Below are 20,600 nucleotides of genomic sequence, written 5' to 3'. Positions count from 1 at the left end.
CTCTTGACCCCTGTTTGGGGGGTCACGACCAGACTCTTTGCTCGAGGAACATAGCCGCCCGGGCGTCCCCTAAGAGCTGTCTTCTGCAACATGGAGAGAGTCGTCTCTGGATGCTGTCAGTTCCTGGATGATTCCCTGTTTCCAAGCACCCTCAAATCTGGGCTTTGGGAACCTTTTCTTGACACGTGGCCATCCCAGGAGCGCATTGCTGGCCTCTGTTGCAGCAGCCATGCCCTCAGCCACCAGGGGCCGTGTGGTAGCCTTTGTGACGGGGCTTCCCTCAGAGCAGTACGAGCCGTAGGCACGTCTGTGAGTGAATTGTGACAATCCCTCGTGCCCAGGACCGCCATTGCAAAGAGGGCCCACACAAGCAAGTGTACCTACAACCTTGCAGACGTTTCCCCCATCCTCATGGATTTAAATTTTTAAATAGGGAAAATATTAACAGTACCTTAGTTCCAAAAATCAAAACGATTCAAAAAATGCATACTTGGAAGTTCCACTCCCTCCCGTAATCCTTCACCCGTTCCCACTCCCCATAGGTAATCAATCTCCTTAATTATTTTTGGCTTATTCATCCTGCATGTCTTTTGGAGGGGGAAATATTACACACACACACACACACACACACATACACACACACACATATCTATTTGTGTACATGAGAGATACACGTACGAAATAAATATGTATTATATGCAAAAATATGACACATTATGCATTCTGTTTTGCACTCAGGGTTTTTTCCCCTTAACATCGCTCCCTGGATATCGCCCCATATCAGTCCGGATCAAACCTTCTCATTCCTTTTTACAGCAGTGTAGGGCTCCACTGTGTGGATGGGCCATAGTTTATTCAACTGGATCTCCTAGGTGTGGGCATTTTGGTAATTTCCCATATTTTGCAATGGCAAGTCATGTTGCGGTGAATGACCTCCACACGTATGCCTTCTCATCGTCAAGGAAAGTCTTCTGTGCAGCGCAAGCCTGTATATTTTCCATGGTTGAATATTGCATATTGAAGAGCACAGACTCTGGGGCTCTACTGCTTTGGCTGCAGCTCCACCCTTATGAACGGGCTGACGTGTCCTTAACAAATCACCTGCCGTCTCTGTGCCTCCGTCTCCTCTCTCGTAAATGGGGATGATAAATAGTATTTTCTCCATGGGATCGTTGTGAGGACTACAGAGCTAATGTGTAGAGGAATGCTTATACCTGAGCCTGCCACACAGGAACTACTCAGTAAACGTCTGCTGGGTGTGTCTGTGCCAGACGTTGTCGTAGGTCCACCCAGGCTGGTAAATGCATAGCTCTCCAAAAAAGTCCTGAGTTGTAGCGTTTGCTGATTCCCATGGTGTAAATACTCCCACATGGCCTCAGCATGGAGTTGGGCAGCACGCAGTCAGCTCTTTTGGCCCCCGCACCTCCCCCACGTGCCCTCCGACCTCCTGACCACCTGTGGGCACACTGGCTGCCCAGCAGGCAACCCCAGTGGCTGAGGTTTTTGCTTGAAGCCTCACCCTGGCCCGGCCTCCTTCCTTTCCCACTCCCACTTCCTCACTCCTCCTCAGCCTGCCTTCCCTGTGAACTTTCCGAATCAACCCCTTTCACACACAACCTTGCTCCAGTGTCTGCTTCTAGGGAACCTGCCCAAGACCGCATCTCAAGATATCTTTTTCCCTAGAATGCACTGAGGTTTGAGACGCAGTAACACTCAACAAGCTTGTGAGTTCTCTTTTCCGTTAACCCCTCCGCGGCTGTCTCCGGGGCTTCATCTACGTCTGCGCCCCAAGGTGTGTCTGTCGAGGGTCCTGACTCACGGGGCAAGGTCCTCTCCTCTGACTCAGCAATGCCATTTCCTGCCCACAGCCTTCTAGAACTCTTGCACTTTTGACACAATGGAGACCAGCCCACCCCTGATTCACCAGCTCAGTTTTCTGTCATATCCTGTACTTTCCCTGAGGATTTTTCTGCTCTCCTCCTGACCAGGGCCAACGCCAGCCAGCCCACAAGCACCAGAGAACAGAAACTCAGCCAGGCAGACTCCAAGATGGTTCCAAAAAATTGAGGCAAACACGGACGGTCAAGAGGTCCTCGGTCCTTCCCTCGTTGGAATACAATGCACCGTGTTGAGGTATTCATGGTCTCTGAGTTGCCTTCCTGATTTCCCCCAGAAAGGGCTTGCTGGGGGGATGGCATGGTGTTCTATGTGGCGGAAACGTGAAAGAGTCGCTCACCAGCAAGTGTAATCGTTCTGGAAAACGTTCAGAATATTCACGTGTTCTGTCATTTTTCCCCAAGTAAATAAGGTGGAAAAGCATCAGAAAGGAGTCAAAGTTTTCCTCAGGAATCCAGACCACAGGGAGAAAATAACGAGTTGCCATGGCTCACCCTTGCGAACCACTTCTCCGTGAACCTAGCCTAGCATGGATGTCTGTTTAGGAAGAGATACTTCCGTATCTGAGGTTGGCTTCCATACTGAGTGGAAAGAGAGGGATGCCAGAAATGGCCACTTTCAAATCTAGTGAAAACAGCTAAGTCAACAAAGGAATAACAAGATCCCAGGTTGCAAAACAAGTTGGAAAAACTTTTCTAAGAGCTGTCCTGGTCACCGCACCACACAGATCCTTTGCTTTGCCTCTGGAAACATTGAGCTCAGGGTTACTTCCGGAATTAATCTGTCGGCATAGGAACGTGCTTTTAGGGTGGAACTTAACTGTTGTCATCGTCGTTGCTTTTTACACAGCTCACTGTAATATATTTTAAATGTCTAAGACTAGGTGACATTTTCACATCAGTCATGAAATCATTACAGAACCCTGTCCAATGCCAGACGAGAACCGTTGTGTAGATAAAGTGGCAGTGTTTTTTCTTCCTGCAGAACTCCATCAACAATCCAGAACTATGTTCACTGGAACATTTTGAGTCATAATTCTGAACTTAAATTGATTGTCTCCTATTAGGATAATTTTTAAATGAAGCAAAACAAACAGAAAGAAAACAGAAACAACTGAAAACTTTAAATACCATGCCTATCTACAAAAGATAAAATGCAATTTGGAGGTGAATATGAACATGGCCCACATCTAATCTGGAACACATGGGTCCAAAATTGCCCTTTTACATTCAAATTGGTAAATAAGATATTCAGTTTCATTTTCTTCCGAAGAATCTTCCAGATTTATGAATAAAGTGCAATACTTTGGACTCAAAGCACATACTTTGGACTCAAAAACCTGAGTTTCTTCAGTCTTCAGTCTGCTGCTTGCAAGATGCTTAACGTATAAAGTGCAGATCCCTTCCCCTAGCTCAGCCTGGGCTGTAGTATCTCACAGGGTTGCTGAGAAGATGATAAGACACGAGGCATAGAACAGGGTTCACTATGTTATCCGCTGTTCTTATAGCACAAGCTCAGTTCTATGACTGCTCTTGTTTTCTTAATTGGTCCCCTATTTGAAAGCGATTAGTTATTTAAAACATAGAGTCTCTGTCTCCAGAGCTTTGCAATAATGCAGAATAATTCTACACGATGCACACCAGGGCGCATGGGCATGCGCGCACGCGCGCGCACACACACACACACACACACACGTCTCTAGAAGGATAATTTTCTCCAAACCACATTTTAAGGGCCTGTGTGATTTGGGCAGGGATAGCGGCTGCTGCTTTCCCAGCAAATAAATTTGTCCAAATCTGTTTACTCTCAAATTTATATAAAGAGCTTCATTAGCAACAGCCATGGACTAAATGGCCGCCACATGGCACACAGAGACAGTCTTAGGATGTCGGTTTACCCAATTTTGCAGAGTGATTTGTTTTTAATGAATTATGCACACTGATCATAGGCTCTGCTCAAAGCCTCATTTACTCTGGAAATTCCTGAAATTGCTATTCATTTTTCCAAGTTTTTTTTCCCTTGAAAGTTCACAAACACTTTCTGAGAAAGAAAAGAATTAACACACATCTTTTTGTAGATTAGGAAACACAGATGATTTGATAGAAAGCAGGTTCACGTGAAATACTCATGAAAATGAATCAGATCTCTGGCTTTCTTTTTTAAAAAAAAAATCTATGGAAACCCTGACAGCAAAGAAACTCTGATTAAATAAATTCAGAGTAGATTCATGGACTGGGGTCTTAAACTTCTCTGGAATAACGCATGGTGCTGAGAACATGGTAGAAACCAAATGAAGATGTGCAAACGAGTTAATAAAATCACACTTCCAAACACATTCTTTAAGAAGTTGAGCAAGGAATTGACCCTTTTCTTAGGCATCGTATCCGTGGAGCTGCCCATCTAATGGCTCATATCTCTTCTGTGGCCGTGTGCGCTAGAAGAACGTCTTCCCTTCCCCATGGACGAGACAACAGCGGGGTCTCTGGGTTGTGTCTTCTGCATGGTTGCAGCTGGGAGACATAGCATTAAGTGTGTAGACAGGGCGGGTTCAATGCTAAGCAGCATTCACAGAGGGATGAGAAAAACAATCCGCTTGCCTTCTGGTCCACCCCTGCCCCAAAGACCAGAGCACGGACACTCAGGGCACCCGGAATGGAGCACTTGGCTGGAAAAGAAGCCCAGTGTGGGCTCAGTCATTCCATTAATGCACATCGTTGAACACCCACCACAGAGACGGCACTGAGCAGAAATCAACGGGCAAAGAAGCCATCCCTGACCCCTCCAGGGGCTTGCAATCCAGCCAAGAGATAAGAATAAGAGGCCAAAAATTGGATAAAATGCAAGATGCAAATAAGAATTCAATGTGAGTCAATGCAAAAGACCAAGCAAGGAGACCCTGACCCTCAGGCAAGGTGGTGTCTACCAGCCAGATCTGGGTCGAGTCTTGGCTTCACCAGAAACCCAATGAGCAACCTCGTTAGTTATTATCCTCCCTAAACTTCTGCTTCCTCGGCTGTAAAGCAGGTGTAGTGATACCCTCCCCTCTAAGGTTGCTCTAAGAATTAAATGGCATAACCCAGGGCAAGGCAGTCAGAGCAGGTCTTACTGTCCCCAGCGCCCACTGATGGTGAGAATTCTCCAGGGTACCCAGCGATTTAGGAGACCCCACCAGAACCGAGTCTGATTCCCCAAGTCTGACGTTCTCATGCTCAGTCAACAGGCCAGCAGGCATTTCGTGAAAAAGAGCCCGTGATGAAGTAAGTTTGGAAGATGCTGGGTTAAGCAAGTTTCTTTACTAAAGGACTTAGAGTCCTTATCTTCCCATTGTGCATTCAGAATCTTCATGAGGGAGGAAGTGCTTCACAAACTTGTTTGAACCTCAAATCGTTTTGTTTTCTAAGGAGCGCTTCACACATCTGTTTACTTCTGAACACCAACACAGTGAAAGATTGAGCTGGATTTCAACCGAGGTCTGTCTGCCTCCCATTCAGCCTCCTTCCGTTTCACAGCTCCTTTTGGAGGCGGGAGCTGGTCTTTGACAACTTCACCTTTTGCCAGTGCTTCGTATAGTATTTGGTTATTTTATGTGCTCAGTTCAATAATGGACGAATGCGGGAAAGAATTCAATGATGTAACAGAAAGAATGGGCGCGCTTGGGCGCTTGGTGATTTCCTTCCTTCCTCGGGTAAAAGGTCCACTCAGAGTGCCAGAGACGCCAGTTACACCAACGGATTTTAATGTGCCAGAGAATCAAAAGTCCATTCGCAGGGTTTCAGATTCCACATGGCAACTAACCTTTACGAAACCGCCACTTGTCAAACTTTGGTGTAGTATCAAAGAAGAAAAGCTACGGTGATCCGGAGAACCTTATCAAAATACTCCTCCCTTCTCCAACTATCTGTGTGCGGTTGATTTTCTTCTTATGCTTCAATCAAAACGTATTGGGTTGGCCAAAAATTTCATTTGGATTTTTCTGTAAGACGTTACAGAAAATCCCGAACGAACTTTGTGGCCAAACCAATATTACAACAAAGTCAGAAGCAGACTAAAAATTGAGTTGTTTTCTATTATAACAAACATCAAAGAGATTTGCAAAAATGCTAAAACAATGCTACTCTTCTCACTGATTTGGGGGGGGCGGTGGGAACATACTGTTATTTTTCATTAAAAGTGAACTATGTAGGTTATGGGGTTTTTTAAATAAATTTATTTATTTTATTTATTTGTTTTTGGCTGCGTTGGGTCTTCGTTGCTGTGCGCGGGTTTCTCTAGTTGTGACGAGCGGGGGCTGCTCTTAGTTGCAGTGCGCAGGTTTCTCATTGCGGTGGCTTCTCTTGTTGTGCAGCACGGGCTCTAGGCACGCAGGGCTCAGAATTGTGGCTCGTGGGCTCTAGGGCGCAGGCTCAGTAGTTGTGGCGCACGGGCTTAGTTGCTACGCGGCACGTGGGATCTCCCCAGACTAGGGCTCGAACCCGTGTCCCCTGCATTGGCAGGCAGATTCTTAACCACTGCACCACCAGGGAAGCCCCAGGTTATGGGTTTATTATTGCTATTTTAAAATAAATATTCTAAATGTTTCTCAGTTTTAAATTCTAATACAGTGAATAATAATAGATATAAGACACCAAACTCTTTGGGACTCTCAGTGATTTTTAAGATTGTAAAGGGGTTCTGAGACCAAAAAGTTTGAGAACCACTGTTCAAACTAAGTACTTCCTGAAATCTCCCCCCAAACTGAACTCCATGTGGGAATGGCTTCTCAGATACTGGAAAAGTTTAGCGCCATGATCATTGAGTTCCTAGGAAAATGCCCTATGCAGGACTCTTCTCGCTCTAAGGATCTCAATTTCCTGTGTATTTCACAGCCATATTGAAATTATTTGCAGAGATTTTTAGAATTATACGAAGTGGCAACACAAAATGGACCCATTATTCAGATGGGAAAAATAAAGGTAAAAAGTTGAAACAGTGTCAAAGAGCAGATCCTGGGGGGATCCACCCTGTTATGGGGGAGGAAGACCCCAGTTCTCCAAACTTCCCGGGAGCCTCTGCAGCCCAGGAAACTGTGCAGGACCCGGCTTTTCTCATGACACATCCATGGTTTGGCCTGTGGTCTCAGCTGCAATCATCATGGGAATAGCTTGTAGTATTCTGGCCCCTGTTCATTTCCGTCACCGCTGAAAGCAGGAATTATCCATGTGGGTGGAAAAAGAAAATGTGAACAATTTAAGAAACACGACAGAAGACGTAAACAAGAGCCCGGCCGCCCCCTGTTTGCTTCTCCCCAAATTTGTTTCCAACGTGGTGTTGTTCACCCGAGGTGTGATTGATACCAAGGCCTGAAATGCAGGGATGATTTAAAGTGACAGCCGGGGCCCATCTCACTGCAGTCTGAGAACTCCAGCCTCCCTGAACCCACCCCGTTACAGCCCAGGCTCAATTTCCCACACAGAGCACTGAAAAATTATTCCCCTCACCAGACCGCAAGGGGCTTTTTATCTTTGCTGTCAGCCTGAAATACATTCAGAACTCAAAGCAATTATGGAAACATTTGGGTCTCCTGAACTTTTCGCTGTTGGGGTTCTCTACCAAATAAAATGAAATGAAGCTTAGTTCTTTGGGGATTAATATAAACAAAGATCATAAAGGCATCTAGTGAACGGGGTAGGGGGCGGAGATCACAGGCTATGAATGACCAACCTCACTTGCATTCAGCACAAGAACATCTTGCTCCATGGGGGAATCAGGGGCTCTAGGAGAGGGCCTTGCTATGAATACAGTTAATTCTTCTAATTAGAACCCAGGAAAATGTTGTTTCAGCTCCCCCAGCCTCAGTCTGCCAATCTACATCTTCAAGGTCCTGAATAGCACCAAATGCAAATGTCCTTTTTTTTAAAAAAAAAAAAAAAAAGAAGGTGGTCAGAGGGTCTAGAGGGAAGAAGGGAATTTTGAAGTATGCAGTAAGTCAACAGACCCGTGAGCAGTGGGACAGTAAAATTTCACAGCCAGGCTTTGATCTGGATTTCAGAAAAATGAAGCCATAAATGTAGAATGTTTTATGAACCCAAAATAAGAAACTCTTTGTCTTTTATCTAAAATGTCTACTGAGAAAAATCAGAGGATTATCTAAACGTCGAGCTCATTATATTTTATTTGTGGCAGGGTAAGGAGAGATCACAAAAATATTTACTGAGGTTTATTTTAACTCAAAATAAACTAAATGTCGTTTTATTTATATATATATATATATATATATATATATATATATATATATATATTCTTCAAACGGGTTTCAGTGGACAAATCCATCAACCCAAACAGGTAGAAATGAATGCCTTTTCTTGCTGAGATGGAAAGTTCCCCTCTGAGGCTGCCCTGACTGCCATGAAAGTTTCATTCTGTTGTCAGCTCTGCAGGTGAAAATCCTCTCTCCACCCTTTGCTACCTGCCAAGTATCCGAGAATGGTGGTAAAAGCCACACTGTGATAGGTGACATCACAACCCGAGAACCAGCCAGACCCCTCCTCAGCACCCTACATACATCACCGCTTTTATGCTCTCTGAACCCAGTACCCGAGTTAATACTTGTCACGTAGTAGATGCTCAAGGACACCAGCCACCTGACTCTTTTCACTGGAGTTCGGTCCTCTCTGGACAGGTGCCACTGCACCCAGTTTACAGGTGAAAAGTCCCCTAACTTCCTCAGGGCCACGCGGCCAGTATGGAAGCCCAAAGGACTCTTTCTTACAATGCCACTGTTGCTTGTAAAGTTAGCCAAGAGGAGGGGAGAGGTGGGAGCAGACCCGAGGAAGGTGAAAATTCTCCCAGAAAATGGAAAGCAGAGAACGAGTGGTCTGAGTGAGCTGCCCAGAGGAGCAGGGCCTCGTTATTCCTGGCACCTGGTCCTTGGCACACCTGAGCTTGAGTGCATAAAGGTGCCAGCGTGGCTGGAGAGTGCAGAGGTGCACACTTGGACTCTCGGGATGCTTTAACGCTACTGGATGCAAAGTCAGTGCCCGTCCCGTTATGAACCCACCTCCGCGGAGCCCTGCGGGCGGCATCCACCGACTCCAGAGACCAGCCCACAGTGTGCCCCTGTCGTTCCCGAGCTCCGTGCTGCTTTGCATTTGTGCATATCTGTCGTAACTGCCGGGCTAGGTGCTTCCTTCCACCTCTGTTTGCAAAGTGCTTTGCTCGAGGGTCCCTCGGCAGAGTTTAATGCATTGTCGCTAGACAAGTGCTCTAGTCCTGCAGGTCGTAACCCATTAGTGGATCATGAGGTCAGGGGAAGGAGCCATATCTGTTTTTTTTTTTTTTTTTTAAAAAAAAAGTAGAGCAGGGCAGAATGGAATGGAATGGAATGGAATGGAATGGGCTAGACCAAGGCACTATTCACATGGTAAGCAGTGGCTTCATCTCTGAAACATCTGTTTTGTGCGTGTGTGTGTGTGTGTGTGTGCGTGCACATGAGTATGCACTTGTGTGTGTGAGGGTAGCCTGGGTACGTTAGTCAGGGCTACACTATGCTGCTGTATTAAAGGGACACACAATATAGTGGCTCAACAAGGTAGAAGTTTTCTTCCCTGTCTGCACCCAACCAGAGGTGGGCAGGGGGGCCAGGGATAGTAGACAGCTGTGCTCTGTGGGATAATCTAGACCCCCAGATCCTTCCCAGGGTGTTCCACCTCCCTTGGGTGTGACCCTCATCAACCTGGCCTGGCCTGGCCCCCGCCTGAAGCAAGCCGTACGGCCCACAGGAGAGGGTGGAGAGGAAGCGGAAGGCAGGTGCTTTCCTCTTCCAAGGGCCCCACCTGAGGTGCACACACTTCTTCCCACATCCTATAGGCCGGAAGGTAGCCTCCAGGTCATACCCACTTGCTAGGAGAGACTGATGGGAAATGTAGTCTTCCAGCTGAGCGACTGGGTGCCCACTCAAACTTAGGGGGTTCTAGCACTAAAAGCAAGAAAGAGAGAATGGAGGCCAGGTAGCATCCTCCACTGCCCCAGAGACCCAGGTAAAATGACTTCTTATTAGGGATGTGTTTTAAAATGTTTGAAAGCCACTGCCTCATGGACACTCTTCCTTTTCCTTTATGAAAACCCCCAGGATCCCCTGATCTAATGAAAAGGGCATGATCTGAACTTAAGGAGAGTTGGATTGTAGCCTTAGCACCCAGTGGTTACGTGTACTCATGCGGGACCTTTGGCCTTCTTTCTCCTCAGTATTTCGGCAGTGAGATGGGGGCATGGCACCCAGCTCCCTGATTCACGGGCTCCTCGGAGTGTGAGATGAGATCAGAAAGTCAAAGCATCTCAGCAAAGTGAAGGATGCTCTGAAAGACATGTGATTATCCTCTTCAATTCCCACTCCGCTGCTAATCAACCATGTACACTTGAGTGAGTTTCCTCCCCTCTGGGTCTCAGCTTTCACTTTTTTGTTGTTGTTTTTGAACCTGATTGGTTTTGGGATTTTTTTTTCAGCTTTCAGTAACACAGGAGAGAATCAGATTTGGTGGTCTTTAAGGTCTGACATTTTAGAATCTGCTTTTGCTGTCCCCACCCTGAGTCTTCTCTACGTGGTCTGAAGCTACTTAACTGTAAGTTTAAACAAATGAGCTGGAATACTATGGGGACGCTGTCATTTTTGCATGAATGCACTGCAGATGAGTGTGTGAAACATTATTGAGAGAAATGTTTATGTTTCAACATGATCATGATAAGACATGGATTGCGGCTGAGTTTGCTGATGTGAAATCACTGAGGGGGAAGAAAACTGAAAGTGTTTTAAAAAAAATTTTCACATTAGGTGAATGTGTGGGAGGACCTAATTTCTAGCAACACAACCTCAGATGGTGTTGGAAAAGATAGAGATTGGAGTGGGTGACTTTTTAGGAAGAAGGACCATGTGTTAAGAACGCTTCCTTGCCAGCCCCTCTCTACACATCTCCCAAAGCCAGCCCAAGACCAGTTAAGCAGAGAGTCATCAACCAACATTTTTGACAAAAGGCCATGACTTTTGCACCTTTGCCGTATCATTATACCTTGACATTGAGTTCTTGACATGCTGTGCTTGAAATGTACAACTTTTAGCTAATTAGAAGACTAAAAAATGCGACTTAATGAATTCAAGACTTGTTTATGCTAACCTGGCAAGGCGTTTGGCAGTGAAAAAGTGTGATTTGGTGAACATCTGATTACGAGCCGTGTGGAATTCCATGTGCGGAGAGGCTGGGTTGGATCGGATTTTTATTGAAGTATTCTCTAGTATGTGAACTAATTTCCGACTACTTCATAAAGACCCCTAAGCAGGGTTGACAAAGGATTTATCATAATTATTGCTCTGGCCAGGAAAATGATTATAAGTGATACATGTGTAAATTGTGTTTATAAAGTTTCCGAGTCACAATTAAAACATGCTGTAATTTTTCTTCCTTTTCCCTTTTTTTCCTCCTAGTGATGACTTGCCTTTAAAAACTTCCTTTTTTCTCCCTCAAATTAATACCTGCCAGAGATTTCCTTTGGACAGAGCAGACTCCCAACACATACCCGTACACATTCTTAAGAAGCTTTTGATCTGCCATGTTTTCAAACCCGCCCCCTGAGAAAGTGGTTCAGCTATCAATACTTTACATAACCCTTCCGTCAAAGCCACAAGCTCAAAGCAATTTGCAAACGCCATTCAATACTCATTCAGTGCTTAGCACAAGCCATTTTAAAATCATACAGTACACTGAGAACGCGTCAGAAAAGAACAGAATGGGGTTCAGAGGGCTGAGCAGAAGGAAGGTAGGAAGAAGAAAGGAATGTGTTAAGAGCCAGGGTAGAAATAGCACTGTAGGGAATTCCCTGGCGGTCCAGTGGTTAGGACTCAGCGCTTTCACTGCCTGGGTGGGGAGCTAAGATCCCACAAGCTGTGCAATGTGGCAAAAAAAAAAAAAAAAAAAAATCACTATATTGTTTGTTGGGCATAAAGTTCTATACACTTCTACTAGAGCAAACTTAGTTATTATGTTATTGTGCATATATGTATTATTTTTGTCTCTTTGAGCTCTCAGGGTCTAAAAGTGTGTATTTAAAAATCTCCAGGGGGCTTCCCGGGTGGTGCAGTGGTTGAGACTCCACCTGCCGATGCAGGGGACGCGGGTTCGTGCCCCGGTCCGGGAAGATCCCACATGCCGCAGAGCGGCTGGGCCCGTGAGCCATGGCCGCTGAGCCTGCACGTCCGGAGCCTGTGCTCCGAAACTGGAGAGGCCGCAACAGTGAGAGGCCCGCGTACCGCAAAAAAAAAAAAAAAAAATCTCCAGGACTTCCCGGGTGGCACAGTAGTTAAGAATCCGCCTGCCAACGCAGGGGACACGGGTTCGAGCCCTAGTCTGGGAAGATTCCACATGCCGCGGGGCAACTAAGCCCGTGCGCCACAACTACTGAGCCTGCACTCTAGAGCCCACGAGCCACAACTACTGAGCCCATGTACCACAACTACTGAAGCCCGCATGCCTAGAGCCCGTGCTCCGCAACAAGAGAAGCCACCGCAATGAGAAGCCCACGCACCGCAACAAACAGTAGCCCCCGCTCACCGTAACTAGAGAAAGCCCGCGCACAACAACGAAGACCCAACAGAGACAAAAATAAACAAATAAATTTATTTTTAAAATAAATAAATAAAATAAAAATCTCCAGCTAATGAACACTAGATGATTTATCTATTCCTCCCCATAATGCTGTCTATTGTGGATTTATTGGAAGGACCGTTATAGTATCATAGTTTCTCATCTTTTTTTTTTTTTTTTAAAGCAACAAATAAAGACTGCAAGAACAAAGGATTCCGAAACCAAGAAGTTTGCAACAACTAACCACACCCCTCCCTCACCTCGCCTTTGAAAATGCTTTGCTGAAACGCGTTAGGGAGTTTCGGTTTTGGAGGCAAGAGTCAGCCATCTCCTTGCTTAGCCCTGCAGCAAACCTTTCTCTGCTCCAAACTCTGATGTTTGTTTGGCCTCAGTGTGCATCTGGCACATGAACTTGTGTTGGGTAAAGAATCAGTCTGAGAAACATCTTCTTTTATTTATTTTTTCTTTGAGAGGTGTGCCTTAGTTTCCTCCCAGCTTTATTGAGATATAATTGACACTTAACATTGTGTCAGCTTAAGGTGTGCAGCGTGTTGATGTGATACCTTTATATGTAGCGAAATGATTACCAGCTCAGCATCAGCTAGTCGCGCCTCCAGCCTGGCGCGCAGTTACTACTTCTTTTTGTAGTGAGAACACTTAAGAGCTACTTTCTCAGCGACATACGTGACACAGTATTATTAGCTGTAATCCCCCGCTGTACATTAGATCCCCGGAACTTACGCATCTTACGACCTCTACCGCCTCTCACGGGCTGAGGGGCATTTGGAATCTCCAGGAGGGAGTGTAGCGTTCGGCGCTTTTGCAAACATACTTGGCCCTGGAACTCTGGTTTTCTGGAGCATCTCTTGGGGGGATTATTCCATCAGGCACACTTTGAAGGATGAGCTAAACCTGGAGGCATCTCGGAAAATATTCTGTGGTTCCTTCCTGAGGAGCCGGTGTCTCCCAAGGGGCCAATCATGAAGCGAGCTCACACCCCCTCAGTCAGTGCTGACCCCGTGCGCTCTGTTAGCGCTTGGACCGTGGATGAACAAGACACAGGGACAGGCCTGAAAACATCGACACTTCCCATTTTAATGGTAAAAGTGTGTTTTGGGAGATCATGTGGCTTGTCCCTTGGGTCTTGCATTAGAAGTCAACACTCCCCCAAGAGGGTGAGCTCAGAGCCCAATCGCCAGGGTTCAGATCCCAGCTCCACGATTCCAACCTGAGTGACCTTGGGACAGTTACACAACCTCTCTGAGCTTCACTTTGCTTATCTGCAAAATGGAGATGCAGATTGTGCCACTTTCGCGGGTTGCTGTCGGGATTCAGTGGAGAAGCCACAGAAAGCACTTCCCCTGGAGCCTGGCACTTAATAAACACTGTGAATATGAGCTATTCCAGAGGCTTTTTCTCTATTACACTTTGCTGTGATTCCGAATGGAGCTGAGGCCGCATGGCCTAGGGATTTCACGTATGAACTTCCAAGCCAGACCACCTGGTGACCTTCAGCAAGGCACTTAACCCCTGCGAGCCTCAGTTTCTTTGCAGCAGGTGGGATAAAGAGCAACCCTAGCCCGCGGGGTTGTTGCAGTTCAGTGAGTTAGTATTTGTAAGCGCTGAACCCAGTGCCGTCACAAGGCTTACACTCACTTAAACCTCAGCAGGACTGCGCACTCCCCTCTCTTCTGAACGCTCCGGAAGCGGATCAGGTGGTCTCTGCAGGCTCTGCTCTTCCGTGAACGATGTTCTCCTGGGGCAGCTGCCCGCAGCCAGGAGCGACGCCGGCCGCATCTCTGTACCTGGCTCCCAGCCCCACGCTGGCTGGGGTCAGGCACCAGGAGAGACCCGGCCCTGACAGTGCACTTTCCCCGAGGGTGCGGGGCCCCTGGCTGTGCCTGTCAGCCGAGGACTGGCATCCGTCACTCTCATCATCAGATCCTGAGGTCCCAGAGGAGCGGAGAGCATCCGCTGAGGGAGTGGCCAATCCGCAACGAAAGCCCCTGAGGCTGATCGTGCTGAGTCCCCTTGCGTGGAACTTGGAGCAGCGGGAGGAGACGGGCCTGACCTTTCCTCCTGATGTCCTGCCGTCTGCGTGAGGTCTGAGAAGCCAGGACAGAGTGTGGCCCTCTGGGATGTCAGCGGACTCTGGTGCTGGCTCTGCTTCCCTGTGGGTGCTGGGCAGGGGCTAAGTCCACAGTGACACCCCCAGCAAGGGTCCTGTCCACTGCCATCATGTCCTCCAGCTCCTTTCTGATGGGACTTGGGTTGAGTCCCGGGCACCGTAAGTGTGAAAGGGGCTTAACGACAGAGAACTTACCTCGGAGCCCGCCCAGCAGCCCTCGGCCCCCACAGGTCATCGGCAGGCCGCATCACACATGCCGACGGCTTCCTGAGGACCTTCTCAACCCCACCCAGGACAGGCCAGACGGGGCAAGGAGTCAGTGCCCCCAGGCGCATCCCAGGGCGCGTCCCCAGCTTCGGGGCCCTCAGTGGACCCTGCCCTGGCCCGCCCGCATGCCCACAGCAGGAAAGCATCGCCAATGAATGTTTATTGCCTTTCTGGCTTCCCCGTCTCACTCCCAGCACACCACTGCCCAAGCCACATGTCAGGCTGTGCTCTGGGAAGACCCAGACTCAGACGGTGCTGACCCCGTTGCCTCCAGGAGCGCGGGCTCTGTGTCCAGCTCCCAGGTGGATGCAAGTTTCCTCCTGCCCTTAGCAGCCGGGCCCTGGCAGTGAGGTCACGTATTCGAGTTGCTTCCTTTGCAACATGAATGTGACAACGGCACTCCCCTCCTGGTATCAGCCTCAGGACTGACCAAGTCCGAGTACAGAAGGACCAAGAGAACGTGTGTGTCCAGGGAACAAGCAGCACACGCAGGGCAGCTGCTGTTATGTGTGCACTTAGCACAGTTTCTCAGCCAGTTGGAGCCTCAGTTTGCACATCTGTGAAATAGGAGAATAATCGATGACAAAAGCCAATACGACGCTTGCTGGGAACCTGCACTGAAGGGGGCTCGGTAAATACCAGCTGCTGTTGTAATTGTGATTGTCGACGACTCCCTGTCATGACTGACCCCCACACAGCAGTGCCTGAGATGCTGGCTGAGTGACAGGAAAAGCTGACCAGCTGCTGCAGAGGTAAGGGCGGGGCATAGATCCAGTCGGTCACCCAATAGCCACAGGCAGTATTCCCCTGACACAATTCCTTGTCAGATCACAGAAGGAATGCCGAAGGGGCCAGGGAAGGGGAGATGCTCTGATAAAAATCACTAAAATAACATCCAATGCTAGAGATCAATATATGCATCTTCAGTTTAACTGCTTGCTTTGTCCTTCAACAGCACTGAACCTGTGGCACTCGGATGGCACAGGTGGTGGGCTGCGTGCGACTCCCAACGCAGATGAGAATAGCCCCGCGGGGACCAGATGCTGAGCAGTGCTTTACCACCATGGTCTCGGTGAGTCCCAGCCAGGTGCCAGGTCGGTGCGAGTGGCTGTACTGAATGGTTGTGGAAACTGAGGCTCAGAGAGACGGATTCGCTCGCCCCTCGCCAGGCAATAGCAGAGCAGGGGCTGACCCCGGTCCATCTGAGGACCACGGAGGAAGGGCTGGAAGCACCAAGGAGGCTCAGATGCAGAGAGCTGAGATGGAGAGAGCTCTCCACCTCTGGTCTCAGCCAGGGCTCCCCGTGGGGCAAACCTACACCGGAGCCCGGGTGCAAGGCCTCTGGGAGGTGTTGGCAGACAAGAGCAGAGGTGGAACAGGGACGGGCTCTGGGGACAGGCCACCGTCTGCTGCAGAAACAGAGTTCCCCCTTCTCCCAGGGTGGCCACAGGTCTTCCGTGGACACCTCACAGGCTCCTCCGCCCCTCCCTCCCCTGCAACAAAGCTGGCAACTCCCCTCCCTGAGAAAGAAGGGGAAAAGCGTGAATACATTGGCCGGCTCCACATGATACAATACTGTGTTAGTCCCACCATTTCCTGCTAAGTCACTCTCTTCTTTTACAAAGTTCAGCCACTTACCAGGAAGATGAAAACAAGCACTTCCAGCCACGTAAAAATCTGTGCAATGATCCCACCATCCCCAGAGCATGCGGCAAAGGCCACACATGTGCCCACAATGGGCCACCTCCCTACCCCGAAGGCATGGGCGGGCAGCCAGGGAGGGGACCCAGCGCCCGGCAGCACCCTACACACCCAATGCAGCCTTCTGCTCTCTGCTGAGCTTGGAAGCCGACCTCCCTGGATGGGGTTCAAACACCTACACATTTTTATCAGCTTTTAAAAAAATGGAAGTGAAAAGTCTAATGGTATTGCTGAGTAGAGATTGAACAGTTCCAGGGGAGGAAGTAATATGGGATAAAAAGAGGGTGTTGAGTTTCAAAGCTCCTAATAGAACGCTGGCGAAAACTTGCGTAGAGAGCACTTGTCCTCAGAGTGCCAGATTTCATTTTGGATATCTGGTCAGAAAAAGAAGTGAAAATGTCAAGGAGAGAAAGAAATTAGGGTGACCGAGGACTTTCATGGTGGGAGGAAATGTTTAACTAAGTGCATTATTCATTTTTCATTGATTTAAATGCCAGGGGCTTTAGCTCAGAGTGTGGGGCTGGCAGTAAGGTCCAGGCCCAGCAAAGCTGTGCAGTTTAACTTCTTTTCTTTTTCGTAATCTCGGTTAAACAGCTCTGGTCCTCTGGGGTCTTTTGGCTGAGAGCAAATATTCTGTCTCCTCCAGGGAAACTCTGCCTTTTTGCTTGGCAGAAAAATGGAACTGGTAACCTAATAGAACTTGCGTTTCTCTGGTTACCAGGACTGAGTGAGCCTTTAATCTCCACTGAATTACCCCATCCCCTGGGATTGGGTGGGAGGTCTTTGAGTCAGTGAAAAGTTCACTGTGGTTTTGACATAGGCCTGCTATTTCTTGCGTCTCCAGGGGGGACTCTGTGAGTGAACCATTCTTGAAATCACACAGAAATGCCTTACTTTTTCTTTCTGACTCTGACATACAACAGTCATCTCTCTTCTTATTTGATGTGTTCCAAAATGTCGTAGTTGCTGCAAACTATTTCCCTAACTGATCTGGAATGCAGACTAATTCCCGTGCCCTGAAGTGGTTCATGGGTCCCAAATTTGGAAATCGTTTCATACATTTAAGACTAGCCTTGTTAGGGCTACAGTTTAGAGTCATGTTTAATAAACAGACCACCCCCCCCCCCCGCCAAAAAACTCCACAAAAAACAGAGGAAGACTATGGTCTCTGACCCTATTATCATAAATGTTTTTTTCTAATTCTACAAACATTGTGGTAATAATCATAACAATAACAAAAATAGAAGCGAACATTTGTGAGACACTACCTTCCAGGCACCGTACTGAGTATCTTACATACTCAGCGCATTGGATTTCCCTGATTATCTGTGAGAGAGGCCTTGACACTCACAGAGAAGTTCACAGAGGGGCACAGAAGTGGTGTGGTTTGCTCAGGTTGACACAGACAATAAGAGGTGGCCCCAGGACAGAGTTCTCTTTGGTGAATTCACCGTCATCTGAGTCACCCGCAGGGGTAGAATTTATGGGTATCTTACAATCACTGATGCCACAGTTTTGACCCAAGGGGCCACCATACCAAAAGCTTCTACTCCAGTAAAGAGTAAGAACCAGCGGTCCCTTCTTCTTCCCACTTATCCATCCTGGAGACCTGGTCCATGGCTTAATTCAGATGTTGGCTACGTCACTTGCACTCGTATCCCACTGGCCAGAAGTTAGCCATACGACCATGCATGGGAGGCTGGGAAATGAAGTCCTTACCTGGACAGCCACATACCCAGCTGAAGCCCTGGGATTCTATTACTAAGGGAAAGGGAAAGTGATACTGGGTGACAATAGCTGTGTCTGCCACAATCCATGCACGATTGTGGCCCCAGTGACTGTCCCCATCTCCAGTACATAAGTCCTGAATAAATAAACTCACCTGTCAAAGTTTGCCAACCTCAGATAAGAACCCCAACCATTATTCCAAGCTTCCGGAAGTCCCAGCATTAAAAAGTAGAGTAAAAATCCTCTTATCCACATAGATAAGGCAAATGCTGGTACCCCCATTCACAACTGAGGATGGAATATCCATGCTCCCCTACTTCCTTACCAAGAGGACCCCGATTTTATTCAGGGTGACAGCAGAGCCGTCACTCTTCCTTCCAGAAGAATCCTTAATAATCTGCGTGGACGCTCTCTGCTCCAGGAGGTGGAGCCTCATCCCGCCCTCGAGTGTGCGCTGAATTACTGCATTGCTTCCAAAGGATGGAGACCAATAGTAGCCTTAGAGTGAAGAAGCCCGGCAGACACTATGTTAATCAGGTGACCAAGGGCAACGTCACCAGTGGTAAGTCATGTGGATATGATGCCCCCGCCCCAATATCTCTGTGCATATAACTCTAGTCAAAGCATGAGAAAAGCCCAGTTGACAAACAAACTCAACCTGGGGGACATTCTACAAAACATCCTACCATTCCTCTCTGAAACTGTCAAGATCATGACAGCAAGGAAAGTCTCGGAAATTGTCACAGCCCAGCAGAGGCTAAGGAGACGTGATGACTAAATGCAGTGTGGGACCCTGGATGGGACCCTGGGACAGAAAAGGACCTTGTGGGAGAACTGGTGAAATCCAAATAAGGTCTGGAGTTTAGTTAACTGTATGTATCAGTGTTGCTTCTTACTTTTGAAAGTGTGCCATTGTGATGGAAGACAGTAACAGAAGGGGAGACTGGTTGTGAAGATAGTAGCAGAAGGGGAACAGAAGGGGAGACTGGGTGCAGGGTATGTGGGAGCCCTCTGCACTGTCTCAGAAGCTTTTCTGAAAATCTAAAATTGTTCCAAAATAAAACAGCATCAAAATAAAGAAATACCCAGCATCCCTTGCAGTTAGAGGCAGCCAAATGACCCGGTTCTGGCCAACGAGATGTGAACAGATGTCTGTCCACAGACGTGGGTTTCTAGGAAAGCTATCGTGTGCGTGCGTGTTTTGCTTTGTTTTAAATAAAATCTTGGCACACACCTCTTCCCCTTTTCTTATCACCTCCTCCATGCCTGAAATGCAGGCTTAGTGCCTGTACTCAGGACCAAGGGCAGTAAGCCAGAAGGAGACCCAGTTCTTAACAAGCCCGTCAGCCACTGCAGTGTGCTGGACTGTCCACCTTTGGAATCCTTGTCGCACAGGAAAATCAAGCCTCATAGCCTGACTTCATCTGATGAAGCTAGGTTAAGTGTCTGTGATATGCAGAGTCTGCTCTAGTGGATGTTAAGTGGAATCATAGGAAGTTGCCAATAGTTGATTATTCGGACTTACAAGTGTGACCTACCATGGGTTATATTTTTTCCAAATGTCATTAAAACATCTTCATCGACTACAAATCTAAATAACAAGCAGTAGCAAACGCCCCTCTCCAGCATTTTTGGGGGGGTGAGCTTTTGGTCTCTTAAGAACCATAAGAATAGATCTTAAATGTCCTGTTTTACCTGGGATGCTGTCACTGCTTGAGACTGCAGATGATTCAGTGAGAGATTCTCAGCCTCTCGCCACTGCATGCATTAGATGGCACTGTTGGTGTTTAGAAAAGATTCTTATCTTCCTAGCAGTTTCACTCTTAGGAATATGCCCAAAAGAATTGAAAACAAAGGACTTGAGAAAATACTTGAATATTCATAACAGCGCTATTCATAATAGCCCAAAAGTGGAAACAACTCAAACGTCCAGAAACTGATGAATGGCTAAACCAAATGTGGTCCATCCACACAGTGGAATATTATTCAGCCATATAAAAGGAATGAATTTGTGATACAGGCTACAACACAGATGAACCCTGAAGACATTATGCTCCGTGAAAGAAGCCAGACACAGGAGAACATGTATGATTCCATGTGTCCGAAATGTCCAGGATAGATAAACCAATAGAGACAGAATGCAGACTGGTGATTCCAGGGGCTGGAGGAGGGGAAAATGGGAAGCAACTGCTCAATGAATACAGAGTTTCCTTCTGGGGTGATGAAAATATTTTGGAACTTGATAGAGATGATGGTTGCACAGTGTTGTG

The 20,600-nt window shown here is 47.5% G+C and overlaps 1 protein-coding gene across 1 annotated transcript in view; it reads left to right on the top strand.

The window, feature by feature from the left end:
- The window catches only part of C19H16orf95 (chromosome 19 C16orf95 homolog), a 521,908-nt gene that overhangs the window by 465,705 nt on the left and 35,603 nt on the right, over positions 1-20,600 (top strand). The window contains 4 exon segments of the mRNA XM_060289339.1: positions 1,989-2,133; positions 10,120-10,293; positions 10,378-10,493; positions 15,857-15,973. The gene's annotated coding sequence lies outside the window, so the exon portion shown is untranslated.

Source organism: Globicephala melas, chromosome 19, assembly GCF_963455315.2.
Source record: "Globicephala melas chromosome 19, mGloMel1.2, whole genome shotgun sequence".
Taxonomy (NCBI): domain Eukaryota; kingdom Metazoa; phylum Chordata; class Mammalia; order Artiodactyla; family Delphinidae; genus Globicephala; species Globicephala melas.
The sequence above is the reverse complement of the archived record's forward strand: the minus strand, read 5'-3'. Positions and strand labels throughout refer to the sequence as shown.